Genomic DNA, 27977 nt, shown 5'->3' on the forward strand with positions numbered 1-27977 from the left:
CCAAGTTTTTCACGAATAAATCGAATCCTGTAGTCCAGCAGTAGGTTGCAAAATTTACGTGAGTGGAAATACAGGGTGTCCGAGAAGAGATTTTCCAATTTCACCATGCAAGATAATGTCTTCTAATTGATTTGGATGAATGATCTATTGATGTAATACATCGCCTTTCCTAATTCCTCAGGTCACTTCAGTACGCACACCTCTTGTAGCACGCGGAAAATGTCATCAGTAACATCACATTTTCATATACGTAAAGTTTAGATTTCAGATGACCGATTCATTGCAAGAGTTTAATAAACGTGATCCTTAGGAAACGGAATAAAATCTATCACTTACGTCTCCAGTAACAGATTTCCTTTTTTGATTCCAATCTGCGATCACGAAAACTTGTTGTCAGCCTATCGATTTCGCTAAAAAATGGCCATATTCAGAGCTGACAGGAAATATATATATACATACGGGAAACATTAACGTGTGTGTGTGTGTGTGTGTGTGTGTGTGTGTGTGTGTGTGTGCGACTTCTGCTATTTTAAAAAGTTATGTTTAGTATTGATGAATAGTAAACTGAAGTTTAAGAAAATCAACGGGAAGAAGACAGAAAGAAGTTGGATTCTGAAGTATTTAGGAGTGAGACGTGTCTGAAGTTCTCTAAAGCTGTAGATACTGCTCTAGTCAACACCGCAGTAAGCACTTCAGTTGAAGAGGCATAAACCTCTCTGAAAAGGGCAGTCACAAAAGGTGAACAGACAAGCATAGGTACAAGGAAAGGAACTGCAAAGTAGCCTTAGTTAACGGAAGAAATACTTCAACTGATCGATGAACAAGGCAAGTTCAAAAATGTTCATGGAAAAACAGGAGTACAGAGATATAAGTACTTAGGAGTAAAATAAATAACAACTGCAGGGAAGCTAAAACTAAATTGCTGAAGGAAAAACGTGAAGGAATCGAAAAATAAATGGTCAACATATATAAAAATTAATGGTCAAAGATATGTGAAAATTAAAACAAAATTCGAAGAAAGTAAAAACAATGACGTCGTTAAGAGGGCAATGGGAGTTCCATTGTTAAAGCAGAAGAGAGATCGAATACGTGTACATGGAAGGTCTCAACGAGGGGAGACTTGTCTGATAACGTTCCAGAAGAAGAAATTCGAATCGATTTAGAAGACAAAGAGGACACAGTATTAGAATCAGAATATAACAGTGCTTTGACAGGGTTGCCATCAAATAAGGCAGAGGGCTACAAACATTTCTTCGAAATTTGTAAAATCATTGGGGGAAGTGACAATCAAACAATGATTCAAGCCGATGCTTGGACTCTATGGGACAGGAGACGTACCATCAGGGTTTCCGGCAAAATATCATTCACACAATCCCAAAGATAGCGAGGTCAAGTAAGTGCGAGAACTGCGGCACAGTCAGCTGAGCGACTCGTGCATTCAAGTTGTTGACAAGAATAATACACAGAAGAGTCGTAAAGAAAACTGGGAATCTGTTAGATGACAATCAGCTAGCCTTTCGCAAAATTAAATGCACCAGAGAGGCAGTTCTGACCATGAGCAAGATATTGGAACCAAGACTTTAAAAAAATCAAGGCACGTTGATAGGGTTTGTCGATCTAGAAAAGCATTCCACAATGTAAAATGATGCATTTTGTTCGAAATTCAGACAAAAAACACGAGGAAGCTGTACAGGTATGAGTATTATAAGATATGTAGATGAATCAAGTGGAAAAAATGAGAATGGAAGACCAATAATGAAGTGCTTCGATTAAAATGAGTGTAAGACAGCGATGCAGACTTTAACTCCTACTGTTCAGTATATACATCGAAAAAGCAGTGACTGAAGTAACAGAAAGGTTCAATAATGGGATTCTTTAATTCATAATTTATTGTTTACAAGATGGAGGTTGTCTAGCAGTTGTGTTTAGTTTCTCTATTTCCTAACAGATCTGAAGTTGATCATTTTTGGGATCGAAATCGTAAGTTTGACGGCAATTTTTTGAAATCATTGATTTCAAGAAACAAATTCTGTACTTTCTGGCTCACTGTTTTGATTCATTACTGTGTCACAGCTTGTAAGAGTCCAGGAATAGTATTGTTTAAAGCGTGTCGCTTTTCTAGAGAAAAGCACAGTGATGCATCAAATTTATGTAGGATGACTGTCAGTTGAAGGTCATCTAACTAAGGTAACAGAAACAGCTCCACAACCATAAAGTAACTAAGAGTATAAAACAAATCTACAGTGAGAAAAAGGTGCCAAGAATGCGATGAATCGTAAGTCAACATTACGTTTTGACTTTTAGTATATCCTTATTCAGTAGTTGCGTTTGTTGATCCCTAGACGCTGATATGTTTTCCATCTAATGCAAAACTCACATAAGATCCTATATAACATTTTCTGGACGTTTGTGAATCAATTAGGTCACAGTTCGTTTCCACATGTTTGTCCGAGGTATATAATGGTGATATCAAGTTGTGAAATACCCGCATACTCTATATTTCTCTTATCATATAGAGCTAGAAAACTCGTGCCTGTGTCCGTATAGACATCATGCGCTCCTGGTTCCAGTGTAGGAAAGCCTCTCTATCGTTCTGAGGGATACCATCTTTTTTTCGTATTTCCGTTTTAGAAAATTGTTTTATACCTGGCATTGTTCGTTGTAAACGGATGTTGTGTCTCGATGCGGAGGATTAGAAATATTACGAACTGTACAATGTAAACAGCTGATTAACGTATTTATCGAATATATCATATTGTAGGAATTGGGGTCCGTACTATTGGAAACCACCCAGGTATCTGCCAAAGCTATAGCACCCCTCTTACAAAGAACGAACAACTGTATAATGATGGTCCTCCGTAAGACACTGCGAAAGAAATTGATATCTCTTTCAGCAAGTAGATAGAAGGAGTGCAAAACCAAAATTGAGGGCCTCCTGCGGTAGGATTTAGAGAAAGTTTGAAAGAAGAACAATTGAAAAATGCGACTGCGTGGACAGCAAAAGAAATGAATGTAAGAGTAAAGATGGTCTGTAGTATTTTTGGAAAAATAAGCTCCTGACGGGTCTGAAAACCAAAATTTATAATCAGTGTTCATTGTCAGTTCAGATTTAAGGCTGTGAGACATGGACTTCAAATGTAAAAACAGTTCAAGACTGAGGGTTACTCAGCAAGTATGGAAAGTAAGAATGTTAGGAAATACTAAAAGAGACAGGAAAATAGAGTCAACGATCAGGGATCTAAATTGAATATGACACGTAATTGTGTCCTGAGTGGAAACGAAACGAAGCCGTGGCAGACTTGTAGCCAAGCGAAGAGATGGTGGGTGGATCGAAGGAAGTTCTTTCATGAATTTCCAGAGACAAGAAACGATCGAGAGCTGACCTAACTGAAGGTTGGTAGATTGCATTCGAAAATGTGTGTGGGAGATACATGGACTCGTAAAGCTGAATTCGGTAATACATGGTAAAGCATAAGTGGATACCAGAAAGCAGAAGTGGAAACCAGTAAACTTAGAAAAGATCATGTTACGAGTATCTACTCCAATGGACGAATCAGTTATTTAATATCGATTTCAAATTAAAATTGTCTCTGTATTCGTAACTACGGTGGCAACAACACAGCTGGATGCTTTCAGGTCAATTGAACCTACCGACACCGTATGCAGGCTTCGTTTTTTGGCGTAATGATTATGTGGTAAACAAAATGAGAATAGAAAAATCAAAAAAATTGTTTTGTATATGTATTATTTTTCTGGAATGTAGCCTAGCCCCAGCTGTAGGTTAGGTTGAAAGGCGACAGTTTCGAGTTGAATTGGCGAAGAGATCTCTTTAATTAATCCCTTTCCTCCTCACTTAGTTCAGTTCTGCTAAGCCGTGGTTATGAATTCCTCCTTACGGACCGAATTCCGTGAACACAATGTATGTTTTAAATCTAACCCGAAACAAGAAAACACGAAGAAAAATTAAAGTCAAAGAACGATGCTGTATCTACGTTAACATTTACTTCTATATCCGTACTCTGCAAATCACTGTGAAATGCATCTCAGAAGGCACTTTCAATTGTACAACTTACTGGGTAATCTTCCCCTTTCCTTTCATGTATGCGGCACGGGAAGAATGGCTGTTTAAACGCTTCACTGGGCACTTTAACTAATATAATCTTGATTTCGCGACCCCTACAGGAGCAACATGTGAGGAGTTGTAGTACGTTCCTAGTTTCAGTACGTTCCTAGTTTCGCCACGTTCTAATGGTTCTTGAAAATTTGGAAGTACGATTACTCGGGATACTTTTGTGTCTATCTTTTGTGTCTGCAACTTGTTTCTTCAGCATCTTCGAGACACTCTCCCACGGGTCAAACAAACACGTGACCATTCGTGCTGTCGTGTCTGTACACGTTCAGTATCTCCTGTTAATACTATTTGGTTTGGGTCCCGCATCCTTGAGCAATATTCAGGATGGGTCGCACGTGTTTGTGGTAAGAACGTTCCCCGTAGACTCCTGCTTTTTCCTTATATCTGACCAGGAACCAAAGTCGCCACCTGCTTTATCTACGACTCAGTGATCGCTCCATTTTGTATTCTTGAAATGTTTTCTCCCAGGTATTTGTATGAGTTGACCAATTCCAAACGTGGCTTGTTGATATTGTAAGGATACTACATTCTTTCGTTTTATGAAATGCACAGTTTTACATTTCTAAACATTTTAAACAATTATCTAATTTTTCAAACACATTGAAATCTTTTCGAGATCCGATTAAATATTTGTGTATCTTTTTTCCAGACAGTATTTCATTAAGGATAACTACATCATCTGCGAAAAATCTGAGGTTCCATTAATATTATCTGCAATATCATTGATATGCAATATGAACAGGAAGGGTCCCAACACACTTCAGCGGAGCACGTCTAAAGTTACTTGGAAATTGTGGTAAGGTCTTAGGGGACCAAACTACTGAGGGCATCGGTTCCTAAGCTTACATACTACTTAATCTAACTTAAACTAACTTACGATAAGGACGACACACACACACCCGAGCACCGGGAGAACTCGAACCTCCGACGGGGCAAGCCGCGCGAACCATGACAACACACCCTAGGCCGCCACCTACCCCGCGCGGCTAAAGTTACTTCTACATTTGTTGATGACTGATGTGTACTACCTACTAAGAAATTCTTAATCCTTTCACAAATTCCGCTTGGTACCGTATTTTCTATAACAAAAATGGGTGTGGTACTGAGTCAAACGCTTTTCCGAAATCAGGTCTCAAGCTGTTGCTTTCGGTATGTCATGTGAGAAAAGATCAATGTTTGTGAACATGCTTCATTACGTTCGAACTCAGAATATGAGCATGTTCTAAAATTTTTGCAACAATTGAATGTCAAGATTAGATGAAGTTAAAAGAGGGTCTAACTGAGCTGCAATTTCGGTATAGAATCTGACGAGAATTCCATCAGGTCCTGTAGCTTTATTTAGTTTTAGCAATTTCAGCTGTTTCTCATCGCCACTGACACTAATATATGTTTCATTCATCTTTTCAGTCTTGTGATAGTTAAAAATGGGCAATACCCTCGAAATTCAGCATTTCTGTTCGTCACTGAGTGTCTGGAGACTAACCTCTGTACTATTAGGGAGCCTTTACATCTGGCCAGTATTTCCTTGGGGTTATGAGAGATATTTCTATAATATTCTGCTATGATAGTCGTTGCCGTCTTGACAGCCAAATGAGTTTCATTCAGCAACCCCCTGTCTACAGCCCTGTGCTTTGTTTTACATCTATTGTGCAGTAGTCTGTTTCTTTACAAGATACTGTACAGTTAATGTAAGGGAAATGTCGCATACTTTCATTTTCCCTTTTCGTGTAACTGAGGGACTAGATCGAGCTCACGAGAGTTATATGTAACGCAATGACAAGTATTACAGTATTTTATTACTAAGCATAAAACTCTACACCTGGCGTAATAACGAAAAGAATTCCATTTATGTTTGGCTTCCATCACACGTTGCTCACATTTTACAGCTAAACCAGTTTCTAGTATCTGGAAGTGTGATAATTTCACCATGCTTTGGGGCCACAGTCATGCAATACATTTTTAAATAAAAATTGCACCACTTGGCTGTAGAGATCGTATTTGTAAAGTACAATTGCAGTTTCGAATTTTGACCATTTTCAAGTACGACAGTGTTGGGCATGATGAGACTTTCATTAATGAAGTCAACGTCGAAATGTACACACATCAAAAAATGTTTTGCATCAGCCCAGTTCTCAGAAGTCCTGAAGATAGACGCTGACTGTGGATGTTGTATAACAGACACAGTTCCTTTGACCAGAGATGTCACTGAACCCACTCAAAGTTGTAAACAACCATGCATGACCAGCGCCTATATGGAGGGGTCCGACAACCGATCAGTTCCAGTCATTCCACCAGGAAGGAGATACACGACTCACGTTGTCTGTAGTTCAACAATGCCTAGACAGTCAATACCGCGGTCCGATCGTGTCCGCATTGTTACTTTGTGCCAGGAAGGGCTCTCAATAAGGGAAGTGTCCAGGCGTCTTGGAGTGAACCAAAGCGATGTTGTTCGTAAATGGAGGAGATACAAAGAAACAGGAACTGTCGATGACATGCCACGCTCAGGCCGCCCAATGGATGACCACTACCTACGGATTACGGCTCGGCGGGACCCTGACACCAACGCCACCATGTTGAATAATGCTTTTCATGTAGCCACAGGACGTCGTGTTACGACTCAAACCGTACGCAATAGGCTGCATGATGCGCAACTTCACTCCCGACGTCCATGGCGAGGTGCATCTTTGCAACCACGACACCATGCAGCGCGTTACAGATGGGCCCAAATATGTGACGAATGGACCGCTGAGGATTGGCATCACTTTCTATTCACCGATGAGTGTCGCGTATGCCTTCAACTAGACAATCGGAGGAGGCGTATTTGGAGGCAACCCGGTCAGGCTGAACGCCTTAGACACACTGTCCAGCGACTGCAGCAAGGTGGAGGTTCCCTGCTGTTCTGGGGTGGCATTATGTGGAGTCGAGGTACTCCGCTGGTGGTCATGGAATGCGCGGAAACGGCTGTACGTTACGTGAATGCCACCCTCCGACCGATAGTGCAACCATATCGGCACCATAATGGAGAGGCATTCGTCTTCATGGACGACAATTCGCTCCCCCATCGTGCACATCTTGTGAATGACTTCCTTCAGGATAACGAAATTGCTCAACTTGAGTGGCTAGCATGTACTCCTGACGTGAACCCAATCGAACATGCCTGGGATAGATTGAAAAGGGCTGTTTATGGGCCACGTGGCCCACCAACCAGTATGAGGGATCTACGCCGAACCGCCATTTAGGAGTGAGACAATCTGGACCAACAGTGCCTTGATGAACTTGTGGATAGTATGCCACGGCGAATACAGGCATGCATCAATGCAAGAAGACGTGCTACTAGGTATTAGAGGTACCGGTGTGTACAGCAATCTGGACCACCACCTCTGAAGGTCTCGCTGTATGGTGGTACAACATTCAATGTGTGGTTGTTATGAGCAATAAAAATGGCGGAAATGATGTTTATGTTGATCTCTATTCCAATTTTCTGTACAAGTTCCGGAATTCTCGGAACAGAGATGATGCAAAACTTTTTTTGATGTGTCTATTAAACTTAGTTATGTAACGCACAGCTGTGACATCTGCGTTGTATACCTAAGTTTGATGTATTTTAACGATGACTTCGTTTATAGAAGTCTCATAATGCCCAACATTGGTACTTGAATATGAGCAAATGCCGGGCCGAAATCTTGATTGTACAGTACAATAAACGATCTATACAGTCAAATGGCAGAAATTTCATTAACAACGTACCTAGAAGTAGTTCGTGTTCAAATAAGGCCTTGCGATTGCTATTCGTTGCACTATAACATAGCCGCAACATTAGCAAACACGTAATAATCGAGAGAAGTTTTTTTAGAAGACACAGTCGCTGGAACTTAAACCACACTGTTCGTGAAACCACTGTAAGTACTGAAGCTTCTCATTGGCGACGTCTATTGAAATTAATAGCGCTTGAATAAACTTAGTATTAATTCAACTTTCTTTGCATTTTTTCAGGGTTTCCTACTTCAATCAGGAGAAACGGAACCCTTGTAAGAGCATTTCGTTTTCCGTCTGTCTGTCTATCCGACTATTAAAACCTCTTTTCCTCAGGAATGGTTAGAGGTATCAAGTTGAAATTTTTGTCACATATTAAGCTCTACAATCCCTTGGCGGTGCAAAAAATTTGAATTTATAAATAAATGCAACAAAAAATATCATCATTTTTTGATACTCGTAAACTCACTCATCAAAACCAATATGGTACTTCCCGTTGACCTAGAGTCATGGAACTTGACAACAAGCAAATTTTTGCAATGTAAGTGAAGCAAAAAACCGAAATTGGTAATCTTAATTGTGCCGCTTTTTCTTTGCGATCACGAACTTACATTGTATCTGTCAAAAATCTGAGGAAGTACTGTAAGGGTTTTGATCTGTTTTTCAGTAAGAGGCAGAGCGATTCACGAGGAAGCTTTGCGTATATAATTTATAACTATCTCTTGCTAAATGGCTGAGCTATGATGAAGTGTAGTCTCGTGCCGCTGAAAAACGACTCATTTGGCACGTAGCGATAACAGGTGTAATGTTCTACATACAATCATTCCCTCAAAGTCTGTCTCTGCTTACGGCACATACAGCACCTGTATTCTTTCAAAGCAAAATAAGACATTTCATTCACGCACGATGGCACTTCCATTGTGGAATGATGTACCAATACCCATAAAATATTCACTAAAGTATTCCATAGAACAGTCAGACATTTCCCTAACAACAACAGCCGCATGACTGGCTTTACCGTTTTCTTCTTTAGAGCCTTCCGTCAGATCTTACGAGTAATCGCAAACGGGACGAAATCAGGTGGAAGTCGGAGCATCTGCAGTTGCCAATTAGCAAAGTAAAACTTCAAATAAACTAAATGAAGAATTACCATACCGAATGCAAACGCGTATAAAGAATATAAACTTAAAACAAAATATTAACACATTGACGGAAGTCCTGCTCTCCCACCGGAGGTTCGAGTCCTCCCTCGGGCATGGGTGTGTGCGTTGTCCTTAGCATAAGTTGGTTTAAGTAGTGTGTAAGTCTAGGGACCGATGACCCTAGCAGTTTGATCCCACAGGGATTCACACACATTTGAACGCAAGCCTTGGTATTCCCCTGACGGATACCTTACCACTGTCGGTATCGATGATACGGAAAAATCGTCGAGACTCTTGATTTTCCTCTCCTCACAAGACGGACTGGAGGGTCGAAAACAACAAAGCTGGATGGGGAAACTGGATAATTTATTTTGCCCGTCTCAGTTGAACTGATACAAAATTCAACTGTAGTGGTTACCGGTTTCGGGCTGACATGCCCATTTTCAAACGCCACACATTGCTATTAACCGTAATTATTCAGACAATATGGCGCCAAAGGCACAGAAAAGTATGCAGTAGGCAACAGCTACCCCTCATTGAGTTTGGTTGTCTCAGTCAGTAGCAACGGATGCGTAGGCTAAGATCAGTGAGGGTACCTGTTGACTACTTTATACTTTGCTGTGCCTTTGGCACCATATTGTATGAATAATAACGGTCAATAGCTAGGTGTGTGATTGGAAAATGGGCTTGTCAGCCCGAAATCGGTAACAACTAGAGATGAATTTTGTATCAGTGCAACTAAGACGGATGAAATAAAAAATTATCCTGTTTCCTAAGCACCATGGCAGCACGCCTCGAATAAACAAAATTGGGTGGAATTTGACCCGGGTAATACACAGCATGGAGCAAGCTACCCGTCCAGTACTGTGAGTGTTACGAGCTAGAAGCATACACTAGCTGGGGATAAGACCTGAGCTACATAGCCCATGCGCACTAAGGAAATGGGGCGGACAGGTGGCTTTCCACCCCACATTGTGGACAGGGGTTTAAGTTAGTACGAAACCCTCTGAGAGCGCGTCCTACTCGCACTCGTCCGGTATTTCTTGTTTGAGGTCCAATGTCCTGTTGATATACCTGGTGCCAGAAGAAGACTGCTCGCTTTGCTGCCTTCCAGAAGATTGTCTGCAAGTGTAGCTGTGAGTGAGTGAGAGGTGATGAGAGGTGGCATGAGCCCCCTCTCATATTTCTATCTTACTCTAATTCGATTTTCCTCTCTAATCTCATGCGGTGAAAAGTTGCTATTCCTTCACACACAGACTTCCCATGCAGCGTCTCTCGTCACCCGGGTGGGCCGGTGACAGGTGGGTTCTGCTGTCTTGAAAGGGTTAAGCCGACGGTGTGAAGGAGTCGAGTGGATGCTTTCCAGACGCCGACATTGTCATAAGAGCGGTGGCGACACGCCCACAGGGGCCTGACGGAGCGGCTGGGCTAGAGATTCCGTTACTTCCCAGAAAGTTAGTGAAAACACTTTCTGCCGGGCTACCAGCGAGGCGTGGGAATGACTTGTGTTCCCAGGCAGTCTTTGCGGGCAAATTCCCGCGTTTTCTGCAAAATCGTAACAGTGATTGGCTTGCTCAGGGCATAGCTCCGTGACGTAGCAAAATCGGCGCAGAATTTGGGGCCACGTATCTCTATTGGTGGAATAGTAGTGCGTCGGCAATAGAGTGGAATTTTCCGCCGGTTTTCGAGTTGCTGATTTGAACGTTTAACCACGGCCACTGTCGTGGGGGCGGGAATGTTCTGTGTTCGGCTTGTACGGGTGCTCTAGGGGAGTCGTCTCTCGCCTTTCGGTCAGGGTAGGTCACAAGACTGAGCTCTCGCTGCTCTGGACAGCCTGCCTTCCGTTGGCTGTCTAGTATACTTTCATTTAATTGTAAGTAGCTGAAGTTTCGACTTCAACGTAACTTTCCGAGTACAGTTGGCAATTGAGCGTTCTGCGTACAAGCGGCCTATGTTGTCAGTCTTGAGCAGTTTTGGCTAAAGTTGACTGTATCGGAGTTACTGTGTGACTTCGCTTGTTAAAATCAATCACTGTACCGTCAGTGATTGTGTGGCGAGCCTTTTTCGTCTCCCTCAGAGGCGCATTTGTATTGATAGGAAGTCCTTAGTCTGGAACAACCAGACCAGCATAATTTGTTTCGGGCAATACTCGCGATATTGTCATCAACACGACTGGACGTCGAAGCAACCAGGCATCGCTTCCGGTACGCCACATCGTGTCCTTGCAGTTAAGAAGACAGCGTGGTAATGTATGTCCTCAGCACCGGCAGATTAGGGAATTTTGCTCTGTGATAATCAGAGCTCAGCAGAGCGCGCCTGTTCCCGTCTTTTCTTACGTGGTTCTGTCTTGAATGTTCATTGAGCTCTCAATACTGTAACAGCAATGAATGCTGGGTTGGCTGGGTGTTTCTCTTAAGATTTGAGTTGCAAGGAATTGGCTCCACATACCACTTGGTCATAAACGTCACAAGCTAGTTTACGGACAACTTCACCTTCACAGCATTTATTTGATTATCAATGTTTCATGTGTTGTGTTATTTATTTTGAGTTTAGTCATAATAAATCAAATTGTTATTTTGGGCAGAACTTTCATTCTGTAGATCGGTAGAGCAACCATTTCATTTCCCATCACGTTAATGAAACTTAATTATCATATTAATTTCTGTCAAATTAAATTATTGCAGGTGCCAAACTCTTTTCTACCTCCCTTGCAGGGTCGATGAGAGTCAGTTCGCGTTTCTTCTTAATCCATGTGCAACAGCAAAAGTCGGAGTAAGATAAAGGGGGGGGGGGGGGCTTAGAGCATCATCTCCATATGAAGATTCTAGAAGAATTTAGTGTTAAATACACTACTAGCCCCGGCGCCTCGCAGTGAAAGAGACGAACTTCACCTTGGTCGGATGCTAAAGTGTCTTTAACGTGCACTATCACGCATCGATGCATCGGCTGCGGCTTAGCTAGGAGAATAAACGATTACGCGTGTCTTTGATTTATGGAAATCGTATCGCAGCTGCAGCTAACAAAACAGCCGGTGCCGCATTATGTAACGTGGGCAGACATAAAGTGGAAGCTGACACAATCGTACAGATAGCGCAGCCGCACACAACAAGAAAAGTAGGACCGATACAGGGGAAAACCTGCTGTACGGAGTAATAGTGACGTTCGTGTTCGCAGTTGGAGCGGGGGTGGGTGGGCCAGCTGGTGCCACTGTTCGGGCAGGAAGTCGCCGGCTGGCACACATTCGGTCCGAGAGGCGACCCACTGAGGCGCGCCCGACCTATTTTTCGGCGTGCGCAGCGCAGCTTTGCGGCCAGTTAATACTATTAGCGTATCGATTTGGAAGTCGGCGTTTGGGCCGTGGGCGGGCGGCGCGCGCTTACGTAACGCCGCGGTTACGACAGCGCCGGCGAGCTGCGCCGCGGAAGTAAGTATCGCGCCGGGGAATTCTGACGCGAAAAAACCGCCGGATGGCGAACGCTCGCCTGCCCGACTGCTGCCGCCGCCGCGCTGCGTCGGGACGCCCTTGTGAGTCGTTCGCAAGGGAAACTCCCCGCCGCAACCCCCTCAGATTTAGTAGTAAAATGGCCCAGTGCATAGCCCGTCAAAAACTGAACACAGATCGAGCATTAAAACGGGAATAAAGTGTACTGCACTGTGAAAAAAGAAGCAGAATCGAAAGTGTACGGTCCAAGTGCAACATGTGCAACATCGAGCGAACTGCAAGAATGGCGGCGTCGTGGTTGTGCGGCCACTGTGTTGGACCACACAGCGAGAGGTGTGGCTCTGAGCACTATGGGACTTAACGTCTGAGGTCATCAGTCCCCTAGAACTTAGAACTACTTAAACCTAACTAACCTAAGGACATCACACACATCCACGCCCGCGGCAGGATTCGAACCTGCGACCGTAGCGCCCGCGCGGTTCCAGACTGTAGCGCCTAGAACCGCTCGGTCACTCTGGCCGGCTAGGTGTGTGTTCAAATCTCGCTCGTGTCCCCCTCTTGTTTTTACAAAATTGTGAACGTTCCGTCCGTTCAGCGACGTGTCTATTCTTCTGTATTCTTGCCAATTGTCCTACTGTACATTGGTTACAAAATATGAGTTACGTAGTAAGAATATCTTACCGTCGCAAGTAAATGTGATGAATAGTGGGAGCAGTCGAGACGTCGCATAGAACTCTCGCGAAATGAAAACAACAGGTAAACGAGTGTGAACTACGTCATAACAATGGAATTCAAGACTCTAAACTTACAATACAGAATGTATGAGTCATAACAAGTCGTACTTGTGTAGAACAAATAGGAGCTACGTACGCCTGAGAATCTTTCCTTATACCTCGCTGTTGCAAATGGATGTTACACCACGACACAGACACAAATTTGAATACAGCGAGCATGCACATAAATGACCGCATGGACAGTTTATAATTTTGTGAAAAAGAAAGAGCGGGGCACGAGCGAGATATGAATACGTATCTCGCCTTCGCAGTCCAACACCGTGCCCACACCGATTTGCCGAGTCGATTCAAATTCGCTCGCTATTGCACATCTTGAGCATCTTGAGCATTCATAGGAAGAATCCTAAGGAAATGCAATCCGAAAACAAAGGAAGTAGGTTACAGTACGCTTGTTCGCCCACTGCTTGAATACTGCTCAGCAGTGTGGGATCCGTGCCAGATAGGGTTGATAGAGGAGATAGAGAAGATCCAACGGAGAGCAGCGCGCTTCGTTACAGGATCATTTAGTACTCGCGAAGGCTTACGGAGACGATGATAAACTCCAGTGGAAGACCCTGCAGGAGAGACGCTCAGTAGCTCGGTACGGGCTTTCGTTGAAGTTTCGAGAACATACCTTCACCGAGGAATTAAGCAGTATATTGCTCCCTCCTACGTGTATCTCGCGAAGAGACTATGAGGATAAAATCAGAGAAATTAGAGCCCACACAGAGGCATACCAACAATCCTTTCCACCGTCAGGTGGCTTGCGGGGTATGGATGTAGATGTAGATGTAGACCATTCACTGTTTCTGTTTCGCTTCTTCTTTCACAGTTAAGTACACATTCTTCCTGTTTTCACGCTTTATCTGCGTTCAGTTTTTGGCGGAATATCCACTGGACCATCTTACTACAAAGTCTGAGGGTTGTGCGATGGGAGGTTCCCCTAGTCAGTATCACGCTGGCAATATGCAAAGATACGGGCGTCATCTGGGCAGGACGAGCATTCCCTCGCCGAAAGGCCCTTGTCGGTGAGTTACATTATCTTTTGTATGCAAGATCGATGCAAAAAGAGTGTAGCGCAAGGTCGCAGCTTATCACCATTGCTGTTCGCCTTGTACGTCGTGGAAGAGATTTCTGTAGAGTCATAAAACTGTAAGAGAATAAATATTAAAATGTTAAGGTTCGTAAAGGACACAGGCCTACTAGTCGCAAGTAAGGAATACTTACACTGTCCGACCAAAAGTATCTGTACAACCCGTATGTAATGCTGAATCGACCACTAGATGTCACGATAGGCGCAGGCGCCAGCACAGAAGGAGGCATATTGTGTTGTCAGCAGGAAAGCTATAACACCAGACTGCTTCGATGAGGAGAGCTCATTGACATCGAAAGTCGACTACTCACTGCATGTCAACTAATGAGGAGAACACGCAAGTGCCATCACAGGATTTCCCAGGAACTTAATTCGTGGAAGAGGAGTCAAAGTAAGGCAACTCATGTCTCGGCTTGTCCGTAGATGCTCGACCGTTTCTGAAAAAATGAAGATCAAAGTTTTCGAGGTTTTTTATTTTACTTCGCGGTGTCCTCAGACGAACTGATGGCTAAGTGGTTAGTGTTGCGGCTTCTTAATTTTGCGCCCTGTGTTCGAAACCTGATTATTTTTTTATTTTGTTTTATTTTTATTGCTTTCATTTATCTACCCGTATCCGTAGAAAGTTACTACACGAATGTTTCTTATCAAATTAGGGAATCCAAGGAGGTTTTATTAACGGTAAAATTACGACTGGGTTTCACAATAAGCGCCACCCATTTACTATATTATAAATGTGTGTATGGTATGTTGAGGGGTTACAATCTCTTTAAATTTTCATATTGTGGTATTTCATTGTAGTATCAGTTCTTATATTCATTCTCATATTTTATTCAAACGTTCATTCTTCAAGAACATTTTGTGCATTCCCTTTGGACGATACATTCGAATATTCCGACCACAACGAGCTTCGAACGAAGGCAGGTTTGCCACAGTGGCATTTCTTCGTATGAATCTCATTCGGGAAAGACACTTCGTTATCATTGGTCAAGATTTCGCGCGTCGCCAATAATTTTGCGGCAAACCATGCATAACGAATCACTTTTCCAAGATGTAGCGCTTGCAGTTGATTATGAATGAAGATATACTAAAGAACAAAAGAGCAATTTCAAATAATTTCTGATGCTGTTTTTTTTTTTTAATTCATTCATGTAACATACGATTAGCAGACGGTTAAGGACAACGTTATATCAGCATACACTAGAAAACATTCTTGTAGTAATCTTCGACAGACGTAGGTATATAAATTAAAGACGAAAGTAAAAGTAATAATCAGGTTTCGAACACGGGAGCAAAATTAAGAAACCGTGACGCTAACTACTGTGCCACCATTTAGTTTGAATTTATCGCTCGGTAAAACTCACATAATGTACCTGAAAAAAAAACCTCGAAAACTTTGACGGTCTGTTTTTAAGAAATGATCGAGCGTCTACGAATAAGCCGAGATAAAACGTGTTCACCTATTTTGGCCCCTCTTCCACTCAGTGAAGTTTCTGAGAAACCGGGTGATGGAACTTGCCGTGTTCTCCCCATGAGTAACGCTCGTAGCCAGGGACCTGGTGGTTAGGTCACTGTCTCTAGACTACGAGTTCCGGGTTTGATTCCCGATGGGGTCGAATATTTTCTTCACTCGGGGATCGAGTCATCATATCATCTCATTATCATGGACGTAGATGACATCGAACAGAAAGACTTGTACCAGGTGGTCAAATAAACCCAAGGCCAATAATGTCGTACGATCATTTCATTTGACCTGAGTAACGAATCCATCAGGGTCATTTCCACCCTTCTAAAGATAAAAAAAAAATCACTTGTAATTAGCGGAAGGAATCAGTCGTGAGCTCCAACGTGCCACTAACAGTCTCGCCCAATGACTGTGGGTGTAGGGAGTTCAAAAGAATGGAGCACAGTGGTCGAGCATCTCCTCATAAGCCTCACATTTCTGTTATCAGTGTTAAGCGACCTTTGAGGTGCTATAAAGAGCGACCGCATCTGGGCAACGGATGACTGGAAATAATTGATTTGGAATTACGAATAACGCGATACCCTGTGGCATAGCGATGGTGGGGTTTGGTTCAGCGAATGTCTGAAGAACGTTACCTGCTGTCATATGTAGTGCAAACAGTGGAGCTGGTGTTACCGTGTAGAGGTGTTTTTGTAGTTAAGGTGTGCTCCCCTTATTGCGCTTAAGAAAACGCCAAATGCGAAAAGATATGAACAAATTTTACAGTACTGTATACTGCGTACAGCAGGCGAACATTTCGAAGACGATGATCGCTTGTATGAGCATGGCAATGCACCTGTCTTAAAGAAACATCTGTGAAGCAATAGTTTGTAGACAATAACATTCCTGAAATTACCTGTCTTGCCCAGAGTTCTGACATGGAATGAACTGGAACGTCCCCAGTAGAGTTCCAGCTGCCATAAAGGCGAAGGGTGGCCACACTTCGTATAAATGTCAACTGACAAGTGACCATATACCTTTTTCTATCAGGTAGTGTGTAGTATCTGTGGCATGGAAAGGACATCCCTCTTAGCATTAAAATGTCTTAAGTTTAAATAAAGCAAAGACGAAGGCTATTTTCCAGTTTTTCTTTGCCCACGGTCTTGCAATATTTAGAAACGGCAGAATTTTTCTCCGGTACTGTTTTGAAATGTATTTATCCACCATCATCGCGATTTCGCCTTATTGTGCCTTTTACAAATAATAGCTTACCACGACGTGCGTCAATGCGTCGTTCCTTTTAGGAGCAGACTGGCCTCGCGTCATCCGTGTTTATTCCATGCATTTATTAAGACAGGTGTCTACGTCATTTTCATAAATTAACCTAGCACTTTGATACTGAATCAGTGTCATCTCTGCACATTGTTAACTACGTGCGTCTACCAGGTGTGACGCTTAACAACTAAACGACTTATTATACGCATGGAATGTTTAAACCTGGATCACACGAGGGCAGTGTTCTCTTAAAATGGACGATGCACTGAAGCACATCACAGTGAGTTATCGTTTGAAAATGGCATAATAAGCAGACCAGGCAGAAAATTATGTCCTTTCTAAAAGACGATGAGGAGCTGTAAAGCTACGATCAGATAGGCGAGCCTGTCCGGATCGAATCTTCATCGCGAATTGACTACGAGGGCGGGTGAGCCGGCCAACGTAGTGCCCTCGTTCCGCCTCAGATATAAGCTAGGCAAGAATTTAGGAGACGCTGTTCCACTTACTTTGCCAAAATCCATATAACAATGCCAACCCCTTAGAGGACCTGGAGAAGGCAAGGAAGCGGAAGAAGAAGAAGAAGATAATGATGAGTGATAGAAAAGGAAATAACGACTTGTTCCACATCAAGCATCACAACAATAGTAGTGAATGAAGCGAAAGAAGTCTCCCTTCTGGAAAGCAAGATTATGCAGGACAGCCGAAAAAAAAAGAAATGCATCAGGATGACTGACGAAGAAATGTTACTTCAGTAAAAGAGTTCTTTTCGTATCGGATGGTTAAACGCAACTTAAGAAGAAACCTGGGTCACAACATTGTAAGTCAGTGAAACCCGAAACATCAGAAATCGGAAGAAGGAGCAAATTTTTAATCGAAGGATGTTGGGCCGGCCGCTGTGGCAGAGCGGTTCTAGACGCTTCAGTCTGGAACCGCGCGACCGCTACGGTCGCAGGTTCGAATCCTGCCTCGGGCATGGATGTGTGTGATGTCCTTAGGTTAGTTAGGTTTAAGTAGTTCTAAGTTCTTGGGGACGGATGACCTCAGATGTTAAGTCCCATAGTGCTCAGAGCCATTTAAACCATTTGAAGGATGTTGATAATTGAATGGACAGTTAAAGTATGGAGTGAGGAAGTACGTGAAAGGATAACTGCGGAAATGGACAACAGAAACCTCCTTTGCAAGCGAGGTCGCGAACGCACGCCTGTGTAGTGGCGCTCGACTTAGAGGGAAGCCGGTTCGAACGGTGGCGGATGAAAAGTTCTCTGCAATCATTTTCCTGGCAAGGGGAGGAGAGACGCTGACGTTAAGTTCCTGATCACAAGTCTTTATGCCGATGTCCTGGAATAAATTTCAAAAACCTCTCCGTTTGTCTAATGAAGTGAAGTGAAATGAAATGTCGTATGACATTGTCGGCCAGAGGCCCGATACGGGGAATTTCGGCCGCCGTATTGCAAGTCTTTTTCAGTTGACGCCACTTCGGCGACTTGCGAGTCAGTGATGATGAAATGACAATGAAAGACACACAACACCCAGTCGTCACGAGGGAGAGGAAACCTGACCCCGCCGGGAATTGAACCCGGGACGCCAAGCGCAGGAAGCAAGAACGCCACCGCAAGACCTCGAGCTGCGGACATGTAATGAAGTGAGGGCATGTGTCGCTGCTGATCCGTCCTCTGATACATCCGTCCATCGGATGACGACACTAGACTTGGCGACCCCCTTGGTACTATTTAAGTGGGGCTATGTCACCCTCTCCCTTCTCTCTTCATAATATAACACAAACACAACACTACACTATTCACGCATCCATCACAGTCACCTACACTCCACAAATACACGTACGACACGAAGTGGTCAATCTACGGAGAGGAAGAACATTCTTTCGTTCAGGCTGCTGAACCTATCCCGTGGGATATCGCAGCTAAGACTACCATGGTACATTGACATATCTACTTAACGGAAGAAAGGACAGATCAGAATAATATCTGTTACGCGATACAGCATCCAAGATGATTTGACGCTGAAAGGAGTGGCAGGGAAGGAAATATTGTAGGGGGCGGATGTAGATTAGAACACACAAAACAAATTGTTTATTGTTTTGTTGCTAGCAGTCACGTAGGGATGAAAAAAATCAGCACAAAATAGGGAAAGATGGATGATAGTCTCAAATCAGTTAAACACCAACGACTTAAACAAAACAAAAATGTGCTACCAATCCCACCGAGATGAGTCTTTGTGACATGAACAGAAGTCCAACACAAATTTTATTTCAACATAATACACTGACTTAAAACTGTGAAATGTTCTAATCTTTGTGCAACATTGAACAAACACAATATCGTGACAAGTTCTTCATTAACTGAATTCTTTTCGTTTGCTTGGCAGCATATGACAATAAGAACGAAAAACAAACACTTTCTTCATGTGTTTTCTCAATAACCAGCTTCCGGCTTCTTAGGCCGCCAGCAGGTGATGACTGTGGAAACCACTAATGAAGCGTCTTGGGTGCCCCAGGAACTAGGTGATGCAGACGATACGAGATTTCAAATTATGAAGTTAATGGTAAATACAAATGTAAAACAAAATCATAGTTTTACATTTTACAACAGATTTGACTGATATCTAGGTGCATCATGTACACAGAAATTAAAATGAATTTTAGTAGGGAGAAGGAAAAGAAATTCATTGTTTTTATTTAAAACTTAAGCTGATAAATGGTTCATAGGGCTCTGAGCACTATGAGGCTTAACTTCTAAGGTCATCAGTCTCCTAGAACTTAGAACTACTTAAACCTAACTAACCTAAGGACAGCACACACATCCATGCCCGAGGCAGGATTCGAACCTGCGGTCGTGCGGTTCCAGACTGTAGCGCCTAGAACCACTCGGTCACCCCGGCCGGCACTAAGCTGATATCCCATGTTATTGTTTCTAGTATTTCCAATGGTGTCAAGGTTCTGCCTTCCTTCCATGTGTGAAGGAGGTCAGTAAGTACTTGAAATGGATGGTTTCCCGTTGGGTATCTGTCTTCTGTAACCATCTTCTCTCATGTTCGGGCATCGTAACTGTCACAGCACTGTCGTGTCAACCTCCGTACAACTTTCCACGGTATCTAAACACGCCACCTATATTTATACTTGTATTAGTGGGATTTATAATTTTTATTGCTGCAGCCCTTGAAAATAGACGAATATACAGGGCAGTGAACCATTTTTATCACTGATCATTGTTTTATTTTGAGCAGCACACAGAAGGAGTATAAGTAATTTTGTATCTTTGTAAACGTTTAGACAGAAGGAAATTAGGCCTCAATTATAATAGCTACTGCATGGTAAGTGTCTCAATGGAGCATTCTGTTTGAACGACTGATTCGGGTAATGACACAGGTGATGCCCCATGGAGTAGAAAGTTACATGCATGTAGCGTACTGCGTCCCGGGAGCTTGCAGATATTACTGCAATAGTAACTATATTTTTTCAATAAATGCTAATACAGCGTTTGTGTGTCTTATGCCTCCTGCCGTATCTACCTGGTCCATCGTGAACTTAATTTCGTTAATCTGATAGGTGTTTAAAGAGTGTATGTAATTGATAACATTTTGACTCATTCAACGTCAGATTGTTTTACGTAAGTTGTCTAATATACTGTGAAAAGTTCTTGGAAAACGTTCTTTATCTCTCTGCATCCTAACTTTACCGATGTTAAGCCGTTGATGTACGAGCGTATAGTATAAAATAGCTTTAGTTAGCTATTAACCTGGAGATGAACACAATGACTGAGAGTGTTGTAATTCTAACTGTGGAGGACCACAACAGAACCATCGAAACTACTGGCCTTCTCCTATCGTCGTTTGAGCATAGAATTAATTTCCATCCTCAAGAGATAACAGGACAAGGCTACTAGTCTTAGTGTTCCACAGTTAGAATTTCTACAGTTGCAATCATTGTGTTCACATCAGAGCTGTGAGGTAAAATCGGCTGAGTGATCGTAAAAATACCGATTGCGATTGAGGGAGTAAGCTATATCTCAAAGCTTTCACTTACCTAAGTTTTTAAGCAATGAAAAGTTAGTTTCTCATATAAAAGAGAGATACCGGAGAGACAGGCAGCTTTATTGCCTCTTCATTGTCTTAATTTTTCTGCACTTCGGAAAAAGAGCAGTTACGTTCTTACATAAATGTCCGTGGTTTTCTGCTCGGATTGAATAAGCACACAAATAGCCTCACCTTTGTAAACTCTTGCGCGATGGCTGAGAGCGTGTACTTTATGAGGGAAGTCATTTTCTTTTAGTGAAGAGTTATACTCTGGCTCTCCGTGTTTGTTACCCGTGACTGGAATGATAGACAGCGGAGCAAGGGAAAACTTAATACGGATAACGCTGGGTCACCTTCAGCCGACGCCGGCAGACAAATGGCGCGTGGCTGTGTTCTCTTCTGGCTAGAGCCGGAAGGTCAGCTGTGTCCAGGGACGGCAGAAACCTGGATTCTGGCCAGCGCTGCCGCAGTTTGCGAGCCGTGCTCAGCCCTGTTGACACGCTTCTGGTGGTCATCTTTTACTTTCTGATAGATACAATCTGATACCTGGCAGTAAAGAATGGACGTCGACATTTTATGCAAACAAGTCGTGGAATTCCATTCGACAAGGAAGAAGAATGTAGGAAAATATACGTAGAACATGAGCCAGACTCTAAAGTTGGGACGGTCAGCTCCCTCTGAAACTACTCCTTTGAATGTAAAGAATGACAGTGCTGGAAAAACTCTTACGTTATTTGATTTTCAAACAGCTGAGCAAAACTGAACGTACTCAGACATTTCTCTCTTTACTCATTTTGATCATCACTAAACTGACACGCAGGCCCGCATCTCGTGGTCGTGCGGTAGCGTTCTCGCTTCCCACGCCCGGGTTCCCGGTTTCGATTCCTGGCGGGGTCAGGGATTTTCTCTGCCTCGTGATGGCTGGGTGTTGTGTGCTGTCCTTAGGTTGGTTAGGTTTAAGTAGTTCTAAGTTCTAGGGGACTGATTACCATAGATGTTAAGTCCCATAGTGCTCAGAGCCATTTGAACCATTTTTTGAAACTGACACACAATATTTTTGGCGCATCGCAATCTGACTACAAAAGAATGGCCCTGACTAACAATGACCTATACCTTTCATGAATCACTTACAAAAATCTTCGTTACTCGAACTATTGCAATGCAGCGAGTGCCAATACTGCCAGCTAAATAAAAGATTCTAACTACTGAAGGAACTAACTACTGATAGGCATAGTTAGCAAATGAAAGATTTTGATGGAGAACAAATTAGCTACCACAAGAACTCAAAAATGTTAGCAGAAGCCCAAACACTGTTAAGTCTAAACTGAAGAGTTTCCTCATGGATCACTCGTTCTATTCTCTCGAGGAGCTCCTGGAAGAGCTGAAAAATTAAGCAAATTCCAGTGTTACATTGTTGATTTTCTTTATTTAAACTTACGACTTGTCGCCTGAATATGTTTCTTATATTTCATTTTATCTGTTTCTACTATCGTGTTATAATTTCATGTATTGACTTGTTCCATGACCATGCAGACTTCTCCTTAATTTGGTCCCACGGAACAATAAATAAATAAATAAATAAAAAGTAAACAATGTATTTACGTCAATAGTGTTCAAAAGTCATTATATATCAGTTCATAACATCCAGTCTTACAAATCTCCTTTTTCTGAGTGATACACGTCCAGATCGTCCGCTCATAGTAACCTCTCAAAACTCTGGCATCTCTCTCCTCTCATCCACCACTGCTGGCCGCTCACCTCCAACTGCCCAACGCTACACGCTGTTCACACCCAACTGTCCAACACTACATAAGCGAATATTCCAACAATGAGTCCAACTAGCCACAGACTGCACACGGCGCAGTCAGCGATTTTTAGAGCACTACGTGGCGGTACCAACATAAAAACATAAACAACCTACTTACACCTCATGGCCGGCCAGTGTGGCCGAGCGGTTGTAGGCGCTTCAGTCTGGAACCGCGCGACCACTACGGCCGCAGGTTCGAATCCTGCCTTGGGCATGGATGTGTGTGATGTCCTTAGGTTAGTTGGGTTTAAGTAATTCTAAGTTCTAGGGGAATGATGACCTCAGATGTTAAGTCCCATAGTGCCTAGAGCCATTTGAACCATTTTTTTACACCTCATGCCTGAAATGAAGAAGAAACCCACTCACCACGTATGTATCTTCTTTGAAATAAGTGCGTAGAAAGACTTATCATTTACATGATAAAAGTATGCTCATTGTATAATTTTGCACGGGATGTGGGCGTGACAGCGGTTTCAGAGCTTCTGTTCGATCTTGTTAAAATAAATTTATTGGGTTGAACTAATGGAAAATAACAGAGTCTGACTGTTGCAGGTTCTACGGACAGACGAAGATATAACTAGAACAGTTTCCTGACGGACCAGGATTGATCCTCTGAACTATTAATAAAAATCAGCCCAAGTGAAGGTCGACTGTCGCGTTTTGAGTCCCGAGATACGGTTAAGCTCATCAGTGCTCCAAAGCGCTATAAAGTTCGAGGAAAATTCTGAAATACGACCGCGGGACTGAAAAATATATATCGGTAGCCAGTCACTCATCACTCACCTCCGTCGATAATCTTCACAAGAACAAGATCAGGATAATAGTTGGAAGTCAGTAGGTAAAATCACATAGAAACATCTCGTTTAAATAAACAAAACCGTCCACCTAGCTAAATGTCTCCATAACCCAATTTGAGATATTTCCCTTCTGACCATGTGCACGACCCGCCAAATGGCACTGCTGGCCTAGAAAACAGGTACTGGTTCAATCAATATTGCACACCCGTGCGCGGAAACACGCTCTCGGGCTACTGCAGGCTTTCCGAATTAGAAAAACAGTTTAATTGATTACTAAGAATCACCGACTACCGACTTTAGAAATACTCATGGAAACGCCTCTGCCGCCACAGAGGGCACGAGCCAGCCTACTTCTATGAGGACCGTCAGCCGACTTTTCGATTTTGCGACTTTCGATCCATTCTATTAAATTATTTTACATCGTATTCTATCAGTCATTTTCAGGAGCCGAATAGAAGCATTTCAACTGGCCATTTCGTTCTCCCACTAAGAATGATACTCTCTAAAGTGGTGCTTCCGGTTAGCACTTTAGAAATTACTGCCCAGCAGTTGCTGGAAACCTGCCTTCCAGTTCCTGTCTTCCTTTTTATCCTCTAAGCTCTCCCAGGCAGTATGGTTCTCTGATATTCACGTCCTCTCAAACGGCCCCTTCTTCTTGTCAATGTTTTTCACACGTATCTCTCCCTGTGTACTCCGCGGAGAACCTCCTCTTTCCTTTCGGCGTCAGCCCACCCAATTTTCAGCACCCTCTATAGCACTCCACTCCGTCTTCAGGCCACGAGTGGCCTACCGGGACCATACGACCGCCGTCTCATCCTCAAGGGGGATGCGATAGGAGGGGCGTAGGGCCAGCACACCACTTTCCTCGTCGTGATGATGGTATTCTTCACAGAAGCCGCTATTATTCGGTCGAGTAGCTCCTCAATTGGCATCACGAGGCTGAGCGCACCCCGAAAAATGGCAACAGCGCATGGCGGCCTGGATGGTCACCTATCCAAGTGCCAGCCACACCCAACAGCACTTAACTTCGGTGATCTAACGGGAACCGGTGTATCCACTGCGGCAAGGCCGTTGCCACCCTCTATAGCACCACACGACAAATATCGATTATCTTCATTCACGATTGTCCCGTACTTCATGATTCGCTTGAATACAATGCTATGCTCCAAATGTATAAGAAGCAGTCAAATGAGAACAAGACAGATGTAAAAATTGTAAGTAAACTGTTTATTTTTTCAAGAGTAATCGTCATAACTGTTACACATTGATCGCACTGTGAGACAAGACGGTTAATGCCTTGGAAAAATGTTTGCAGTTGCCTGCAGAATCATGACCGTCCCTAGGCGTGGACCTGTTCGGCCGAAGCAGATCGACGGCCACGATTGTTCTTTTTTTCAGGTTTCCAAAAATATGGAAATATCTTGGGAATAGATCGGGACTGGGCGGAGTACGTGTAAGGGCTTCCCAGCCGAAACAATGATGGCAACTCTCGGGCGGGTCATGAAGGCCGGCCGCAGTGGTCTCGCGGTTCTAGGCGCTCAGTCCGGAACCACGCGACTGCTACGGTCGCAGGTTCGAATCCTGCCTCGGGCATGGATGTGTGTGATGTCCTTAGGTTAGTTAGGTTTAAGTAGTTCTAAGTTCTAGGGGACTGATGACCACAGATGTTAAGTCCCATAGTGCTCAGAGCTATTTGAACCATTTGGTCATGAAGGCATTGACCGTCTTGTCTGCCAGTGGGATAAACGTATTAACAGTTATGTCGATTATTCACTTTTTAGGGTTCTGTATATGTATCGGTAGAAATGGAACCCTTGTAGTATCACTTTACTGTCCGTCCCTCTGTCAGTCATTCTGCCTGTCTGTCCGTCCGACAGTTAAGAATCCTTTTTCTCAAGAGCGATAGGGCGTATCAAGTTGAACTTTATACCCCATACTAACGTCTATGGTATCTTCGCGACGCAAAAAATTTAAGATTGTACGCCAGTCCAAATAAAATATACGACCATTTATGTCACATGTTTTGAAATTCGCAAACTCACTCATCAAAACTTACGCGGTACTTCCCATTGACCTACAACCACGAAATTTGTCAATAAGCAAGGTTTCACAATGCAGTTAAGGGAAAAATCCGAAAACTGTTAATTTGTAATTATATCACATGGATATACTACCGTCTGCCTTCCTGTTAGGATCCCTCTTTGTCAGGAACAGGTACACATATCAAGTTGAAATTTACGTCACTACAGTGCGTGTGTAAAAAATTTAAGCTACTGCGTCAATGCGATGAACAGATACAGTCATTTACGTCACGTATTTTAATATCTTCCCAGTATCGATATCGGTAAAAGGACTAAATTCATCGCAATTCTCAGTTCTCTGAATGTATTGATTAACCGTCCATACAGATAATTAAATTTTTGCGGAACCCTCGGTGCGCGAGACCGCCTCGCGCGTATCCGGATTTTTTCTCCCATCTGTTTCGTTTTCATCGGACTGCCCCTTATACATTCTAAGAAATTCTTCCCAAATTAAGACCGTAATTTAACACATGAATGCTCTAGTTTGCTGTTCTAGTCCGCCTTTTGCTAGTCTGCTTTCTTTCTTCGTCCGCCACTTGTTATTTTGCTTCCAAGGTAAGAGAATTCCTGCATTTCTTCTAGTCCGCAGTCCCCAATTTTGATGTGGAGTTGATTGCTAATCTCATTTCTGCTGCTGCTCATTACTTTCATCTTCCTACGGTTTAATTTCAGTCCCGTATTTTGCTCATTTCATTCTACTGATCCTGTAATTCTTCCGCACTTTCACTGCGGGTAGTAATGTCACCAGTTACCTTTCCACCCCAAATTTCAGTCACTGCATCTTCGCTGAAAGATTTGCAGCAGGATTTCAGAATATATACTGTGCTCAAACGTTATGAATTACCTGACAGGAAACAATTTATTAACAAATAGCCAACAGGTAGTCAGAAAATATCGTTCTTGAGACATAAGTAGCTCTTCATTCTCACGCAGTAATTAGTACTATCGACAGGAGATGTCAAACCGATTCCATATTTTTAGATTTCCAGAAACTTTTTGACGCCGTTCTCCGCAGCTGACACCTAATCAAACTGCGTGCCTGTGGGATATCGTCTCAGTTGTGCGATGGAGCCGTGATTTCCTATCAGCAAGGTCACAGTTCGTAGACACTGACGGAAAGTCGTCGAGTAAAACAGAAGTAATATCTGGCATTCCCCAAAGAAATATCGGTTACACAGTAAATCGCACAAATCTAAATGCTGCAAATTCCACTAGATACTTATGGATTATAATTACGAATAATTTAAATTCGAACGATCATATAAATAATATTGTGGGGAAAGTGAACCAAATACTGCGATTTATTGGCAGAAAGAATATGCAACAGGTCTGCTAAACAGACTGTCTACACTACGTTTGCCCATCCTCTTCTGTAGTACTGCTGTGCGGTATGGGAGCAACTTCAGATAGAACTAATGGAGGACACCGAAAAGTTTAAAGAACGGCAGCTCGTTTTGTATTATCGTGAAATCTGAGAGAGAGTTGGACGGGTACTGTGATGTCACCGCCAGACACCACACTTGCTAGGTGGTAGCCTTTAAATCGGCCGCGGTCCGTTAGTATACTTCGGACCCGCGTGTCGCCACTATCAGTGATTGCAGACCGAGCGCCGCCACACGGCAGGTCTAGTCTATAGAGACTCCATAGCACTCGCCCCAGTTGTACAGCCGACTTTGCTAGCGATGGCTCACTGTCTACATACGCTCTCATTTGCAGAGACGACAGTGTAGCATAGCCTTCAGCTACGTCATTTGCTACTACCTAGCAAGGCGCCGTATTCAGTTACTACATGTCTTCTGAACAGATAATGTTGTGAATCATGTACCGTCAAGAGCGACGCTCATCATAAATGGATTAATCAACTAGCTACGTCCGCTTTCTGAATTCTAATTCCTTGTCATGTTCCAGATCTCACGTCAGTATAGTCCTTCCCTCCTCACGCCAGCTTGCTAGAGCTAAAACGCGTGCATTTCGGCCTCCACTCGCAACACGGTGTTGGTTGGCTCTTGAGCTAACACAAAAGGTACGATAGGTGATCATTAAAATAAAGGCGTTTTTCGTTGCGGCAGGCTGTTCTCAGGAAACTGTAGTCGCCAACTTTCTTACCAGAGTGTGAAAATATTTTTTTGGCGCCCACCGACATTGGGAGAAATGATCATCATAATAAGATAAATCAAAGCTCGCACGGAGAGATTTTAGTGCTAGTTTC

At 43.1% G+C, this 27977-nt stretch overlaps 1 pseudogene; it reads right to left on the reverse strand.

The window, feature by feature from the left end:
• Positions 1-24645: 24645 nt before the first annotated feature.
• LOC124607630 lies at positions 24646-24763 on the reverse strand (annotated as a pseudogene).
• Positions 24764-27977: the final 3214 nt, after the last annotated feature.

Source organism: Schistocerca americana, chromosome 3, assembly GCF_021461395.2.
Source record: "Schistocerca americana isolate TAMUIC-IGC-003095 chromosome 3, iqSchAmer2.1, whole genome shotgun sequence".
NCBI classification, from domain to species: domain Eukaryota; kingdom Metazoa; phylum Arthropoda; class Insecta; order Orthoptera; family Acrididae; genus Schistocerca; species Schistocerca americana.